Raw genomic sequence first — 17,130 nt, 5'->3', positions numbered from 1 at the left:
CCTACCTTACAGGGTCTTGGGGTGGGCTATTTTTCTAACCCTCACTGTTTTCTTACAGTCCCAGCGATTCTCTACAAGCTCACATAGGTTTGGGGTCCATTTGTGGTTCGCATTCCACTTTTGGAGTATATGGTTTGTGTTGCCCCTATACCTATGTGCTCCTATTGCAATCTACTGTAACTTTACATTGCTTGCATTACTTCCTTTTGCTATCATCTGCATAATTTTGGTTTGTGTACATATATCTTGTGTATATTTCTCATCCTCATACTGAGGGTACTCACTGAGATACTTGGGACCCCTTCCCCTTTGTGAATGTCGAAAAAAATATTTTTTCAGAGCAGGCAGTGGTCCTATGGACCACTGCCTACTCTGAAAAAAACTAAACCAAATGGTTTCGGTATTTTTTTCATTTTGCAACTCGTTTTCCTTTGAGGAAAATGGGCTGCAAAATGAAAAAAATAACTGCTTTATTTAAAAAGCAGTCACAGGCATGGAGGTCTGCTGACTACAGCAGGCCACCATCCCTGTGAGTGCAGGGACTCGCTATAGGGACGCAAAATGCAACCCACCTCATGAATATTGATGAGGTGGGGCTTTGCGACCCCATAGCGAGTCGCAGAAGGTGTCTGAGACACCATTCTGCATCCGATTTTGCGACTTGCAAATTGCGAGTCGCTCAGACTCGCAATTTGCAAGTCGCAAAATCGGATTTTGCTACATCTGGCCCATACTCCCTTAGGAGGTAAGTAAAATACACAAAATATACACACAAACCAAAATCAGGTAAGTAAACAGTTAGAAAAGTAGTGCAAACATTGTAGAAAACAATAGGATGCAATAGGTCTAGGGGCAACACAAACCGTATACTAAGAAAGTGCAATGCGAACCACTTAGGGAACCCAGGCCTAGAGTAGTGCGTAGAGGGTCGCTGGAAGTGTAAGAAAACACTAAGGGTGTCCAATATACCTGTAGGAGGCTGGCCTGGCTTGTAGTGGGTACCAGAGCTACTTACACTTTGTACCAGGTCCAGTTATCCCTTATTAGTGTAGAAGAGGTGTTTCTAGCAGCTTAGGCTGATAGAAGGTAGCTATAGCAGAGCAGCTTAGGCTGAACTAGGAGACATGCAAAGCTCCTACTATACCACTGGTGTCATATGCACAATATCATAAGAAAACACAATACACAGATATACTAAAAATAAAGGTACTTTATTTTTATGACAATATGCCAAAAGTATCTCAGTGAGTACCCTCAGTATGAGGATGCCAAATATACACAAGATATATGTACACAATACCAAAAATATGCAGTAATAGCAAAAGAAGTAATGCAAGCAGTGTAAAGTTACAGTAGATTGCAATAGCAGCACATAGGTATAGGGGCAACACAAACCATATACTCCAAAAGTGGAATGCAAACCACGAATGGACCCCAAACCTATGTGAGCTTGTAGAGGGTTGCTGGGGCTGTAAGAAAACAGTGAGGGTTAGAAAAATAGCCCACCACAAGACCCTGAAAAGTAGATGTAAAGTGCACCTATAACCCCCAGAGAGCACAGAAGTCGTGATAGGGGGTTTCTGCAAGGAAGACCAACACCAGCAAAGCAACAACAGTGGATTTCCGGAACTGAGTACCTGTGAAACAAGGGGACCAAGTCCAAGAGTCGCGACAATGTCGAGAGTGGGCAGATGCCCAGGAAATGCCAACTGAGGGTGCAAAGAAGCTGCCACTGGATGGTAGAAGCTGTGGATTCTGCAAGAACGAAGAGGGCTAGGAACTTCCCCTTTGGAGGATGGATGTCCCACGTGATGAAGAAGCTTGCAGAGGTGTTCCCATGCAGAAAGACTGCAAACAAGCCTTGCTAGCTGCAAGGGTCGCGGTTTGGGTTTTTGGATGCTGCTGTGGCCCAGGAGGGACCAGGATGTCGCCACTTGGATGAGGAGACTGAGGGGCGCCCAGCAAGTCAGGGAGCCCTAACAGAAGCAGCCAGCACCCGCAGAAGTACCAGAACGGGCACTTGGAAGAGGAGTGAACCGGAGTCCACCCAAAGACACAAAAGGGAGTCCCACGACGCCGGAGGACAACTCAGAAGGTTGTCCACTGCAGGTTAGAGTGTCGGGGACCCAGGCTTGGCTGTGCATGAAGGAAATCCTGGAAGAGTGCACAGGAGCCGGAGCAGCTGCAAATCCCACGGTACCCAGCAATGCAGTCTAGCGTGGGGAGGCAAGGACTTACCTCCACCAAACTTGGACTGAAGAGTCACTGGACTGTGGGAGTCACTTGGACAGAGTTGCTGAGTTCCAGGGACCACGCTCATCGTGCTGAGAGGGGACCCAGAGGACCGGTGATGCAGTCTTTTGTTGCCTGCGGTTGCAGGGGGAAGATTCCGTTGACCCACAGGAGATTTCTTCAGAGCTCCTGGTGCAAGAAGGAGGCAGGCTACCCCCAGAGCAAGCACCACCAGGAAACAGTCGAGAGAGACGGCAGGATGAAGCGATACAAGGTTGCAGTAGTCGTCTTTGCTACTTTGTTGCGGTTTTGCAGGCGTCGTGAGCGGTCAGCGGTCGATCCTTTGGCAGAAGGTGAAGAGGGAAATGTGAGAAGGTAGCCTCTTTCTAGCCTTGTTACCCCCACTTTTGGCCTGTTTGTGAGTGTATGTCAGGGTGTTTGTCACTGTTTTCACTGTCTCACTGGGATCCTGATAGCCAGGCCTCAGTGCTCATAGTGAAAACACCATGTTTTCAGTATGGTTGTTATGTGTCACTGGGATCCTGCTAGTCAGGACCCCAGTGCTCATAGGTTTGTGGCCTATATGTATGTGTCACTGGGACCCTGTCACACAGGGCCCCAGTGCTCATAGGTGTGCATGTATATGTTCCCTGTGTGGTGCCTAACTGTCTCACTGAGGCTCTGCTAACCAGAACCTCAGTGGTTATGCTCTCTCATTACTTTTAAATTGTCACTAACAGGCTAGTGACCATTTTTACCAATTTACATTGGCTTACTGGAACACCCTTATAATTCCCTAGTATATGGTACTGAGGTACCCAGGGTATTGGGGTTCCAGGAAATCCCTATGGGCTGCAGCATTTCTTTTGCCACCCATAGGGAGCTCTGACAATATTTACACAGGCCTGCCACTGCAGCCTGAGTGAAATAACGTCCACGTTATTTCACAGCCATTTTACACTGCACTTAAGTAATTTATAAGTCACCTATATGTCTAACCTTTACCTGGTAAAGGTTGGGTGCAAAGTTACTTAGTGTGAGGGCACCCTGGCACTAGCCAAGGTGCCCCCACATTGTTCAGAGCCAATTCCCTGAACTTTGTGAGTGCGGGGACACCATTACACGCGTGCACTACATATAGGTCACTACCTATATGTAGCTTCACCATGGTAACTCCGAATATGGCCATGTAACATGTCTATGATCATGGAATTGCCCCCTCTATGCCATCCTGGCATTGTTGGTACAATTCCATGATCCCAGTGGTCTGTAGCACAGACCCTGGTACTGCCAGACTGCCCTTCCTGGGGTTTCACTGCAGCTGCTGCTGCTGCCAACCCCTCAGACAGGCAGCTGCCCTCCTGGGGTCCAGCCAGGCCTGGCCCAGGATGGCAGAACAAAGAACTTCCTCTGAGAGAGGGTGTGACACCCTCTCCCTTTGGAAAATGGTGTGAAGGCAGGGGAGGAGTAGCCTCCCCCAGCCTCTGGAAATGCTTTGTTGGTCACAGATGTGCCCAATTCTGCATAAGCCAGTCTACACCGGTTCAGGGACCCCTTAGCCCCTGCTCTGGCGCGAAACTGGACAAAGGAAAAAGGAGTGACCACTCCCCTGACCTGCACCTCCCCTGGGAGGTGTCCAGAGCTCCTCCAGTGTGCTCCAGACCTCTGCCATCTTGGAAACAGAGGTGCTGCTGGCACACTGGACTGCTCTGAGTGGCCAGTGCCACCAGCTGACGTCAGAGACTGCTGCTGATAGGCTCCTTCAGGTGTTAGTAGCCTTTCCTCTCTCCTAGGTAGCCAAACCCTCTTTTCTGGCTATTTAGGGTCTCTGTCTCTGGGGAAACTTTAGATAACGAATGCATGAGCTCAGCCGAGTTCCTCTGCATCTCCCTCTTCACCTTCTGATAAGGAATCGACCGCTGACCGCGCTGGAAGCCTGCAAACCTGCAACATAGTAGCAAAGACGACTACTGCAACTCTGTAACGCTGATCCTGCCGCCTTCTCGACTGTTTTCCTGCTTGTGCATGCTGTGGGGGTAGTCTGCCTCCTCTCTGCACCAGAAGCCCCGAAGAAATCTCCCGTGGGTCGACGGAATCTTCCCCCTGCAACCGCAGGCACCAAAAAGCTGCATCTCCGGTCCCTTGGGTCTCCTCTCAGCACGACGAGCGAGGTCCCTCGAATCCAGCGACACCGTCCAAGTGACCCCCACAGTCCAGTGACTCTTCAGCCCAAGTTTGGTGGAGGTAAGTCCTTGCCTCACCTCGCTGGGCTGCATTGCTGGGAACCGTGACTTTGCAAGCTTCTCCGGCCCCTGTGCACTTCCGGCGGAAATCCTGTGTGCACAGCCAAGCCTGGGTCCACGGCACTCTAACCTGCATTGCACGACTTTCTAAGTTGGTCTCCGGCGACGTGGGACTCCTTTGTGCAACTTCGGCGAGCACCGTTTCACGCATCCTCGTAGTGCCTGTTTCTGGCACTTCTCTGGGTGCTACCTGCTTCAGTGAGGGCTCTTTGTCTTGCTCGACGTCCCCTCTCTCTGCAGGTCCAATTTGCGACCTCCTGGACCCTCCTGGGCCCCAGCAGCGTCCAAAAACGCCAAACGCACGATTTGCGTGTAGCAAGGCTTGTTGGCGTCCATCCGGCGGGAAAACACTTCTGCACGACTCTCCAAGGCGTGGGGGATCCATCCTCCAAAGGGGAAGTCTCTAGCCCTTGTCGTTCCTGCAGTATTCACAGTTCTTCAGCCTAGTAAGAGCTTCTTTGCACCAACCGCTGGCATTTCTTGGGCATCTGCCCATCTCCGAGCTGCTTGTGACTTTTGGACTTGGTCCCCTTGTTCCACAGGTACCTTCAGACAGGAATCCATCGTTGTTGCATTGCTGATTCGTGTTTTCCTTGCATTCTCCCTCTAACACGACTATTTTGTCCTTAGGGGAACTTTGGTGCACTTTGCACTCACTTTTCAGGGTCTTGGGGAGGGTTATTTTTCTAACTCTCACTATTTTCTAATAGTCCCAGCGACCCTCTACAAGGTCACATAGGTTTGGGGTCCATTCGTGGTTCGCATTCCACTTCTGGAGTATATGGTTTGTGTTGCCCCTATCCCTATGTTTCCCCATTGCATCCTATTGTAACTATACATTGTTTGCACTGTTTTCTAAGACTATACTGCATATTTTTGCTATTGTGTATATATATCTTGTGTATATTTCCTATCCTCTCACTGAGGGTACACTCTAAGATACTTTGGCATATTGTCATAAAAATAAAGTACCTTTATTTTTAGTATAACTGTGTATTGTGTTTTCTTATGATATTGTGCATATGACACTAAGTGGTACTGTAGTAGCTTCACACGTCTCCTAGTTCAGCCTGAGCTGCTTTGCTAAGCTACCATTATCTATCAGCCTAAGCTGCTAGACACCCTATACACTAATAAGGGATAACTGGGCCTGGTGCAAGGTGCAAGTACCCCTTGGTACTCACTACAAGCCAGTCCAGCCTCCTACATTGGTTGTGCAGTGGTGGGATAAGTGCTTGAGACTACTTACCACTCTTGTCATTGTACTTTTCATAAGAGAAAAATATACAAAACAAGGTCAGTGTATATACACATAGACAAAAAGTTTTGCATTTCCTCTTTTCACTCTTTTCTAAGTGCTGAAAAGTACTTCTAAACTTTCAAAAAGTTCTTAAAAGTTTAAAAAGTTTTTTCTGTCTTTCCAAAAAGTTCTGAAAACTTTTTTTTCTTTGTCTATCACTTTAACTCTCTCTAAAAATGTCTGGCACAGGCCAAAAAGTTGAACTGTCCAAACTTGCATATGATCACCTTAGCTGGAAAGGAGCAAGGAGTCTCTGCATAGAGAGAGGTTTGAGTGTAGGGAAGAATCCTTCCTTAGAACTGTTAATTAATATGCTTAGAGTACAGGATAAGGCCATAAGTGCCCAATCTGTAGAAAAAGTAGCTAATGGTTCTCAATCTGATCCAGGGACTCCCCCAGGAAAAGGTTCAGGAAAGAAACTTCTTAGCCTGCCCATTACTAGACAGTCTAGCATAGTTGGTACAGAGGTTGAATCACATCATACTGAGGATGTGCTCTCACATTATACTGGTAGCCAAGCTGTTAGGGTGCCCTCTGTAAGGGACAGGTCTCCTTCTGTTCATTCCCATCATACCTCTGTATCTAGAAATGTCCCTCCCACCCACCCTGATGACAGATTGTTGGAAAGGGAGCTCAATAGATTGAGAGTGGAGCAAACCAGACTGAAGCTCAAGAAGCAACAGCTGGATTTGGATAGACAGTCTTTAGAAATAGAGAGGGAAAGACAGAAAATGGGTTTAGATACCCATGGTGGCAGCAGCAGTATTCCCCATAGTCATCCTGCAAAAGAGCATGATTCCAGGAATCTGCATAAGATAGTTCCCCCTTATAAGGAGGGGGATGACATTAACAAGTGGTTTGCTGCACTTGAGAGGGCCTGTGCTGTACAGGATGTCCCTCAAAAGCAGTGGGCTGCTATCCTATGGCTATCATTTAGTGGAAAAGGTAGGGATAGGCTCCTTACAGTGAAAGAAAATGATGCCAATAATTTCCAAGTTCTTAAGAATGCACTCCTGGATGGTTATGGCTTAACCACTGAACAGTACAGGATAAAGTTCAGAGAGACCAAAAAGGAGTCTTCACAAGACTGGGTTGATTTCATTGACCAGGCAGTGAAGGCCTTGGAGGGGTGGTTACATGGCAGTAAAGTTACTGATTATGAAAGCCTGTATAACACAATCCTGAGATAGCATATACTTAATAATTGTGTGTCTGATTTGTTGCACCAGTACCTGGTAGACTCTGATCTGACCTCTCCCCAAGAATTGGGAAAGAAGGCAGACAAATGGGTCAGAACAAGGGTGAACAGAAAAGTTCATACAGGGGGTGACAAAGATGGCAATAAGAAGAAAGATGGTGAAAAATCTCAAGATAAGCATGGGGATAAGGGTAAAACCAAAGATCCCACTTCAAATCTTAAACACTCTTCAGAGGGTGGGGATAAAACAAATTCTTCCTCTTCTTCCCAACCTGCACACATTAAAAAGCCTTGGTGCTTTGTGTGTAAAAACAGAGGCCATAGGCCAGGGGATAAGTCCTGTCCAGGTAAACCCCCTGAGCCTACCACCACTAATACATCAAGCTCTAGTGCCCCTAGCAGTAGTGGTACTAGTGGTGGGACTGCTGGCAACAGTCAAGCAAAGGGTGTAGTTGGGTTCACTTATGGGTCCATAGTGGAAACTGATGTCATCAGTCCCAAGACAGTTTCTGTCACACCTAGTGGCATTGGCCTTGCCACACTGGCTGCTTGTCCCCTTACAATGGATAAGTACAGGCAGACAGTTTCAATAAATGGTGTTGAGGCCTTGGCCTACAGGGACACAGGTGCCAGTTTCACTTTGGTGACTGAAAACCTAGTGCCTCCTGAACAACACATCATTGGACAACAGTATAAGATTATTGATGTCCATAACTCCACCAAGTTTCTTCCCTTAGCTATAATTCAGTTTAGTTGGGGTGGAGTTACTGGCCCTAAGCAGGTGGTGGTATCACCTAGCTTACCTGTAGACTGTCTCTTAGGTAATGACCTAGAGGCCTCAGGTTGGGCTGATGTAGAGTTTTATGCCCATGCAGCCATGCTGGGCATCCCTGAGGAATTGTTCCCTCTCATTTCAAGTGAAATGAAAAAGCAAAGGAGAGAAGGCCTGAAAACTCAGGATCCCTCTCCATCAACAGGTAAAAAGGGTATCACAGTATCCCCTAACCACCCTACCATTCAGGATACTATTCCTGTGGTGGGAGAAACCTCTCCTGGGGTGGCACCTGTTCCAAGGGAATCATCAGCTGGCAAAGCTGGACTCCCTGAGGTGGAAGTACCTCTCTGTGGGATAACTAACATTGGTGAGAAAAAGAGCACCATTTTAGTTAACATGGAGCATCCCTCCAACCCTCCCAGAGAAACTTTAGTGCAGAAACTCTGCACTGCCTCACAACACTTAGGACAGCATCCCTGCCCTAGTGTGGAGCTGATAGGACAGCATCCCTGCCCTGCTCCAACCCAAGAGAAACAGCGTCCCTGTTCTCTCTTCCAGCCATATGGACAAAGTTTTTGCCCAGCTATGGCTTTTCTGAGACAGCATCCCTGTCTGGCATTTCCATCACTACAAATAGGTTCAGTGGACAATTCCCACTGCTCTAAACTAAAACTTACTGATAGAAACTCTGAAAATACATCTTCACATTGTTGCTTAGCTAAAAAACTTCAAACAGGGTGGTTTACATCCCCACAGGGAAGTAACCATATAGTGGATGATAAAGGGAGTAACCAGTCTATTGCAGAGCTACTCTCTACTTATCACCACTTAGACAATAAAGTCTCAACTGGCCAAGGTTAGCCTTATTGTCCTTCGTTTGGGGGGGGGTTGTGTGAGAAGGTAACCTCTTTCTAGCCTTGTTACCCCCACTTTTGGCCTGTTTGTGAGTGTATGTCAGGGTGTTTGTCACTGTTTTCACTGTCTCACTGGGATCCTGATAGCCAGGCCTCAGTGCTCATAGTGAAAACACCATGTTTTCAGTATGGTTGTTATGTGTCACTGGGATCCTGCTAGTCAGGACCCCAGTGCTCATAGGTTTGTGGCCTATATGTATGTGTCACTGGGACCCTGTCACACAGGGCCCCAGTGCTCATAGGTGTGCATGTATATGTTCCCTGTGTGGTGCCTAACTGTCTCACTGAGGCTCTGCTAACCAGAACCTCAGTGGTTATGCTCTCTCATTACTTTTAAATTGTCACTAACAGGCTAGTGACCATTTTTACCAATTTACATTGGCTTACTGGAACACCCTTATAATTCCCTAGTATATGGTACTGAGGTACCCAGGGTATTGGGGTTCCAGGAAATCCCTATGGGCTGCAGCATTTCTTTTGCCACCCATAGGGAGCTCTGACAATATTTACACAGGCCTGCCACTGCAGCCTGAGTGAAATAACGTCCACGTTATTTCACAGCCATTTTACACTGCACTTAAGTAACTTATAAGTCACCTATATGTCTAACCTTTACCTGGTAAAGGTTGGGTGCAAAGTTACTTAGTGTGAGGGCACCCTGGCACTAGCCAAGGTGCCCCCACATTGTTCAGAGCCAATTCCCTGAACTTTGTGAGTGCGGGGACACCATTACACGCGTGCACTACATATAGGTCACTACCTATATGTAGCTTCACCATGGTAACTCCGAATATGGCCATGTAACATGTCTATGATCATGGAATTGCCCCCTCTATGCCATCCTGGCATTGTTGGTACAATTCCATGATCCCAGTGGTCTGTAGCACAGACCCTGGTACTGCCAGACTGCCCTTCCTGGGGTTTCACTGCAGCTGCTGCTGCTGCCAACCCCTCAGACAGGCAGCTGCCCTCCTGGGGTCCAGCCAGGCCTGGCCCAGGATGGCAGAACAAAGAACTTCCTCTGAGAGAGGGTGTGACACCCTCTCCCTTTGGAAAATGGTGTGAAGGCAGGGGAGGAGTAGCCTCCCCCAGCCTCTGGAAATGCTTTGTTGGTCACAGATGTGCCCAATTCTGCATAAGCCAGTCTACACCGGTTCAGGGACCCCTTAGCCCCTGCTCTGGCGCGAAACTGGACAAAGGAAAGGGGAGTGACCACTCCCCTGACCTGCACCTCCCCTGGGAGGTGTCCAGAGCTCCTCCAGTGTGCTCCAGACCTCTGCCATCTTGGAAACAGAGGTGCTGCTGGCACACTGGACTGCTCTGAGTGGCCAGTGCCACCAGCTGACGTCAGAGACTGCTGCTGATAGGCTCCTTCAGGTGTTAGTAGCCTTTCCTCTCTCCTAGGTAGCCAAACCCTCTTTTCTGGCTATTTAGGGTCTCTGTCTCTGGGGAAACTTTAGATAACGAATGCATGAGCTCAGCCGAGTTCCTCTGCATCTCCCTCTTCACCTTCTGATAAGGAATCGACCGCTGACCGCGCTGGAAGCCTGCAAACCTGCAACATAGTAGCAAAGACGACTACTGCAACTCTGTAACGCTGATCCTGCCGCCTTCTCGACTGTTTTCCTGCTTGTGCATGCTGTGGGGGTAGTCTGCCTCCTCTCTGCACCAGAAGCCCCGAAGAAATCTCCCGTGGGTCGACGGAATCTTCCCCCTGCAACCGCAGGCACCAAAAAGCTGCATCTCCGGTCCCTTGGGTCTCCTCTCAGCACGACAAGCGAGGTCCCTCGAATCCAGCGACACCGTCCAAGTGACCCCCACAGTCCAGTGACTCTTCAGCCCAAGTTTGGTGGAGGTAAGTCCTTGCCTCACCTCGCTGGGCTGCATTGCTGGGAACCGCGACTTTGCAAGCTTCTCCGGCCCCTGTGCACTTCCGGCGGAAATCCTGTGTGCACAGCCAAGCCTGGGTCCACGGCACTCTAACCTGCATTGCACGACTTTCTAAGTTGGTCTCCGGCGACGTGGGACTCCTTTGTGCAACTTCGGCGAGCACCATTTCACGCATCCTCGTAGTGCCTGTTTCTGGCACTTCTCCGGGTGCTACCTGCTTCAGTGAGGGCTCTTTGTCTTGCTCGACGTCCCCTCTCTCTGCAGGTCCAATTTGCGACCTCCTGGACCCTCCTGGGCCCCAGCAGCGTCCAAAAACGCCAAACGCACGATTTGCGTGTAGCAAGGCTTGTTGGCGTCCATCCGGCGGGAAAACACTTCTGCACGACTCTCCAAGGCGTGGGGGATCCATCCTCCAAAGGGGAAGTCTCTAGCCCTTGTCGTTCCTGCAGTATTCACAGTTCTTCAGCCTAGTAAGAGCTTCTTTGCACCAACCGCTGGCATTTCTTGGGCATCTGCCCATCTCCGAGCTGCTTGTGACTTTTGGACTTGGTCCCCTTGTTCCACAGGTACCTTCAGACAGGAATCCATCGTTGTTGCATTGCTGATTCGTGTTTTCCTTGCATTCTCCCTCTAACACGACTATTTTGTCCTTAGGGGAACTTTGGTGCACTTTGCACTCACTTTTCAGGGTCTTGGGGAGGGTTATTTTTCTAACTCTCACTATTTTCTAATAGTCCCAGCGACCCTCTACAAGGTCACATAGGTTTGGGGTCCATTCGTGGTTCGCATTCCACTTCTGGAGTATATGGTTTGTGTTGCCCCTATCCCTATGTTTCCCCATTGCATCCTATTGTAACTATACATTGTTTGCACTGTTTTCTAAGACTATACTGCATATTTTTGCTATTGTGTATATATATCTTGTGTATATTTCCTATCCTCTCACTGAGGGTACACTCTAAGATACTTTGGCATATTGTCATAAAAATAAAGTACCTTTATTTTTAGTATAACTGTGTATTGTGTTTTCTTATGATATTGTGCATATGACACTAAGTGGTACTGTAGTAGCTTCACACGTCTCCTAGTTCAGCCTGAGCTGCTTTGCTAAGCTACCATTATCTATCAGCCTAAGCTGCTAGACACCCTATACACTAATAAGGGATAACTGGGCCTGGTGCAAGGTGCAAGTACCCCTTGGTACTCACTACAAGCCAGTCCAGCCTCCTACAGGAAATGCAGAGGAACTCTGATGAGCTCTTGCATTCGTTATCTGAAGAATTACCCAAAGCAGAGACCCTAATTAGCCAGAAAAGGAGGTTTGGATACCTAGAAAGGAGGATAGGCTAGTAACACAGGTAAGAGCCTATCAGAAGGAGTCTCTGACGTCACCTGCTGGCCCTGGCCACTCAGAGCAGTCCAGTGTGTCAGCACACCTCTGAATCCAAGATGGCAGAGGTCTGGGGCACACTGGAGGAGCTCTGGGCACCTCCCTTGGGATGTGCAGGTCAGGGGAGTGGTCACTCCCCTTTCCTTTGTCCAGTTTCGCGCCAGGGCAGGGCTGGGGGATCCCTGAACCGATGTAGACTGGCTTATGCAGAGATGGGCACCAGGTAGGTAATATTCTTGATTCAAGCTGAAGGCATTATTGGAAAAACAGAAAAGTAGCCTTACCAGTATCATGTTATTAGATTAAAAAAATGTGATTCCTAAAGCTTTGTGTTCTGCATTGATACCATTGTATACGTTGTTGATAAGTATAAACTTATTACATCAGTCCTTGTCAAGATGTAATCATACTCCCTGTAGGAAGGTAGACTCTTTCTAGCCTTGTTACCCCCACTTTTGGCCTGTTTGTGAGTGTACGTCAGGGTGTTTTTACTGTCTCCCTGGGATCCTGCTAGCCAGGGCCCAGTGCTTATAGTGAAAACCCTATGTTGTCAGTGTGTTTGATAAGTGTCATTGGGTTCCTGCTAGCCAGGACCCCAGTGCTCATTAGTTTGTAGCCTATATGTGTTCCCTGTGTGGTGCCCAACTGTATCACTGAGGCTCTGCTAACCAGAACCTCAGTGTTTATATGTAGGAGGCTGGCCTGGCTTATAGTGGGTACCTCGTGGTACTTACACCCTGTGCCAGGTCCAGTTATCCCTTATTAGTAGAATAGAGGTGTTTCTAGCAGCTTAGGCTGATAGAAGGTAGCTATGGCAAAGCTGCTTAGGCTGAACTAGGAGACATGCAAAGCTCCTACTATACCCCTTATATCATAAGCACAATATCATAAGAAAACTCAATACTCAGAGTTACTAAAAATAAAGGTACTTTATTTTAGTGATGTAGGAAAGTACCATCTTGCCTGGCATGTTACCCCCATATTTCACTGTATATATGTTGTTTTAGTGTATGTGTCACTGGGACCCTGCCAGCCAGGGCCCCAGTGCTCATAAGTGTGCCCTGTATGTGTTCCCTGTGTGATGACTAACTGTCTCACTGAGGCTCTGCTAACCAGAACCTCAGTGGTTATGCTCTCTCTTTACTTTCCAAATTGTCACTAACAGGCTAGTGACCAATTTCACCAAGTCACATTGGCATACTGGAACACCCTTATAATTCCCTAGTATATGGTACTGAGGTACCCAGGGTATTGGGGTTCCAGGAGATCCCTATGGGCTGCAGCATTCCTTTTGCCACCCATAGGGAGCTCTGACAATTCTTTCACAGGCCTGCCACTGCAGCTTGAGTGAAATAACGTCCACGTTATTTCACAGCCATTTACCACTGCACTTAAGTAACTTATAAGTCACCTATATGTCTAACCTTTACCTGGTAAAGGTTGGGTGCTAAGTTACTTAGTGTGTGGGCACCCTGGCACTAGCCAAGGTGCTCCCACATCGTTCAGGGCCAATTCCCCGGACTTTGTGAGTGCGGGGACACCATTTCACGCGTGCACTATACATCGATCACTACCTATGTATAGCTTCACAATGGTAACTCCGAACATGGCCATGTAACATGTCTAAGATCATGGAATTGTCACCCCAATGGCATTCTGGCATTGGGGAGACAATTCCATGATCCCCCGAGTCTCTAGCACAGACCTGGGTACTGCCAAACTGCCTTTCCCGGGGTTTCACTGCAGCTGCTGCTGCTGCCAACCCCTCAGACAGGTTTCTGCCCTCCTGGGGTCCAGCCAGGCCTGGCCCAGGAAGGCAGAACAAAGGACTTCCTCAGAGAGAGGGTGTTACACCCTCTCCCTTTCGAAAATGGTGTCAGGGCTGGGAAGGAGTAGCCTCCCTCAGCCTCTGGAAATGCTTTGATGGGCACAGATGGTGCCCATCTCTGCATAAGCCAGTCTACATCGGTTCAGGGATCCCCCAGCCCTGCTCTGGCGCGAAACTGGACAAAGGAAAGGGGAATGACCACTCCCCTCACCTGCACATCCCATGGGAGGTGCCCAGAGCTCCTCAAGTGTGCCCCAGACCTCTGCCATCTTGGATTCAGAGGTGTGCTGGCACACTGGACTGCTCTGAGTGGCCAGGGCCAGCAGGTGACGTCAGAGACTCCTTCTGATAGGCTCTTACCTGTGTTACTAGCCTATCCTCCTTCCTAGGTATCCAAACCTCCTTTTCTGACTATTTAGGGTCTCTGCTTTGGGGAATTCTTCAGATAACGAATGCAAGAGCTCATCAGAGTTCCTCTGCATCTCTCTCTTCACCTTCTGCCAAGGAATCGACCGCTGATTGCTCAGGAAGCCTGCAAAACTGCAACAAAGTAGCAAAGACTACTACTGCAACCTTGTATCGCTGATCCTGCCGCCTTCTCGACTGTGTTCCTGGTGGTGCATGCTGTGGGGGTAGTCTGCCTCCTCTCTGCACTAGTGTAGGAAAGTACCATCTTGCCTGGCATGTTACCCCCATTTTTCACTGTATATATGTTGTTTTAGTTGTATGTGTCACTGGGACCCTGGTAACCCAGGGCCCCAGTGCTCATAAGTGTGCCTGAATGTGTTACCTGTGTAGTGACTAACTGTCTCACTGAGGCTCTGCTAATCAGAACCTCAGTGGTTATGCTCTCTCATTTCTTTCCAAATTGTCACTGACAGGCTAGTGACCATTTTTACCAATTTACATTGGCTTACTGGAACATCCTTATAATTCCCTAGTATATGGTACTGAGGTACCCAGGGTATTGGGGTTCCAGGAGATCCCTATGGGCTGCAGCATTTCTTTTGCCACCCATAGGGAGCTCTGACAATTCTTACACAGGCCTGCCACTGCAGCCTGAGTGAAATAACGTCCACGTTATTTCACAGCCATTTTACACTGCACTTAAGTAACTTATAAGTCACCTATATGTCTAACCTTTACCTGGTAAAGGTTAGGTGCAAAGTTACTTAGTGTGAGGGCACCCTGGCACTAGCCAAGGTGCCCCCACATTGTTCAGAGCCAATTCACTGAACTTTGTGAGTGCGGGGACACCATTACACGCGTGCACTACATATAGGTCACTACCTATATGTAGCTTCACCATGGTAACTCCGAATATGGCCATGTAACATGTCTATGATCATGGAATTGCCCCCTCTATGCCATCCTGGCATTGTTGGTACAATTCCATGATCCCAGTGGTCTGTAGCACAGACCCTGGTACTGCCAGACTGCCCTTCCTGGGGTTTCTCTGCAGCTGCTGCTGCTGCCAACCCCTCAGACAGGCAGCTGCCCTCCTGGGGTCCAGCCAGGCCTGGCCCAGGATGGCAGAACAAAGAACTTCCTCTGAGAGAGGGTGTGACACCCTCTCCCTTTGGAAAATGGTGTGAAGGCAGGGGAGGAGTAGCCTCCCCCAGCCTCTGGAAATGCTTTGTTGGGCACAGATGTGCCCAATTCTGCATAAGCCAGTCTACACCGGTTCAGGGACCCCTTAGCCCCTGCTCTGGCGCGAAACTGGACAAAGGAAAGGGGAGTGACCACTCCCCTGACCTGCACCTCCCCTGGGAGGTGTCCAGAGCTCCTCCAGTGTGCTCCAGACCTCTGCCATCTTGGAAACAGAGGTGCTGCTGGCACACTGGACTGCTCTGAGTGGCCAGTGCCACCAGGCGACGTCAGAGACTCCTTGTGATAGGCTCCTTCAGGTGTTAGTAGCCTTTCCTCTCTCCTAGGTAGCCAAACCCTCTTTTCTGGCTATTTAGGGTCTCTGTCTCTGGGGAAACTTTAGATAACGAATGCATGAGCTCAGCCGAGTTCCTCTGCATCTCTCTCTTCACCTTCTGATAAGGAATCGACCGCTGACCGCGCTGGAAGCCAGCAAACCTGCAACATAGTAGCAAAGACGACTACTGCAACTCTGTAACGCTGATCCTGCCGCCTTCTCGACTGTTTTCCTGCTTGTGCATGCTGTGGGGGTAGTCTGCCTCCTCTCTGCACCAGAAGCTCCGAAGAAATCTCCCGTGGGTCGACGGAATCTTCCCCCTGCAACCGCAGGCACCAAAAAGCTGCATTACCGGTCCCTTGGATCTCCTCTCAGCACGACGAGCGAGGTCCCTCGAATCCAGCGACACCGTCCAAGTGACCCCCACAGTCCAGTGACTCTTCAGCCCAAGTTTGGTGGAGGTAAGTCCTTGCCTCACCTCGCTGGGCTGCATTGCTGGGAACCGCGACTTTGCAAGCTACTCCGGCCCCTGTGCACTTCCGGCGGAAATCCTTCGTGCACAGCCAAGCCTGGGTCCACGGCACTCTAACCTGCATTGCACAACTTTCTAAGTTGGTCTCCGGCGACGTGGGACTCCTTTGTGCAACTTCGGCGAGCACCGTTTCACGCATCCTCGTAGTGCCTGTTTCTGGCACTTTTCCGGGTGCTACCTGTTTCAGTGAGGGCTCTTTGTCTTGCTCGACGTCCCCTCTCTCTGCAGGTCCAATTTGCTTGTTGGCGTCCATCCGGCGGGAAAACACTTCTGCACGACTCTCCAAGGCGTGGGGGATCCATCCTCCAAAGGGGAAGTCTCTAGCCCTTGTCGTTCCTGCAGTATTCACAGTTCTTCTGCCTAGTAAGAGCTTCTTTGCACCAACCGCTGGCATTTCTTGGGCATCTGCCCATCTCCGAGCTGCTTGTGACTTTTGGACTTGGTCCCCTTGTTCCACAGGTACCCTCAGTCAGGAATCCATCGTTGTTGCATTGCTGATTTGTGTTCTCCTTGCATTTTCCCTCTAACACGACTATTTTGTCCTTAGGGGAACTTTGGTGCACTTCGCACTCACTTTTCAGGGTCTTGGGGAGGGTTATTTTTCTAACTCTCACTATTTTCTAATAGTCCCAGCGACCCTCTACAAGGTCACATAGGTTTGGGGTCCATTCGTGGTTCGCATTCCACTTCTGGAGTATATGGTTTGTGTTGCCCCTATCCCTATGTTTCCCCATTGCATCCTATTGTAACTATACATTGTTTGCACTGTTTTCTAAGACTATACTGCATATTTTTGCTATTGTGTATATATATCTTGTGTATATTTCCTATCCTCTCACTGAGG

Source organism: Pleurodeles waltl, chromosome 9 (genome assembly GCF_031143425.1).
Source record: "Pleurodeles waltl isolate 20211129_DDA chromosome 9, aPleWal1.hap1.20221129, whole genome shotgun sequence".
NCBI classification, from domain to species: Eukaryota; Metazoa; Chordata; class Amphibia; order Caudata; family Salamandridae; genus Pleurodeles; species Pleurodeles waltl.
The sequence above is the reverse complement of the archived record's forward strand: the minus strand, read 5'-3'. Positions refer to the sequence as shown.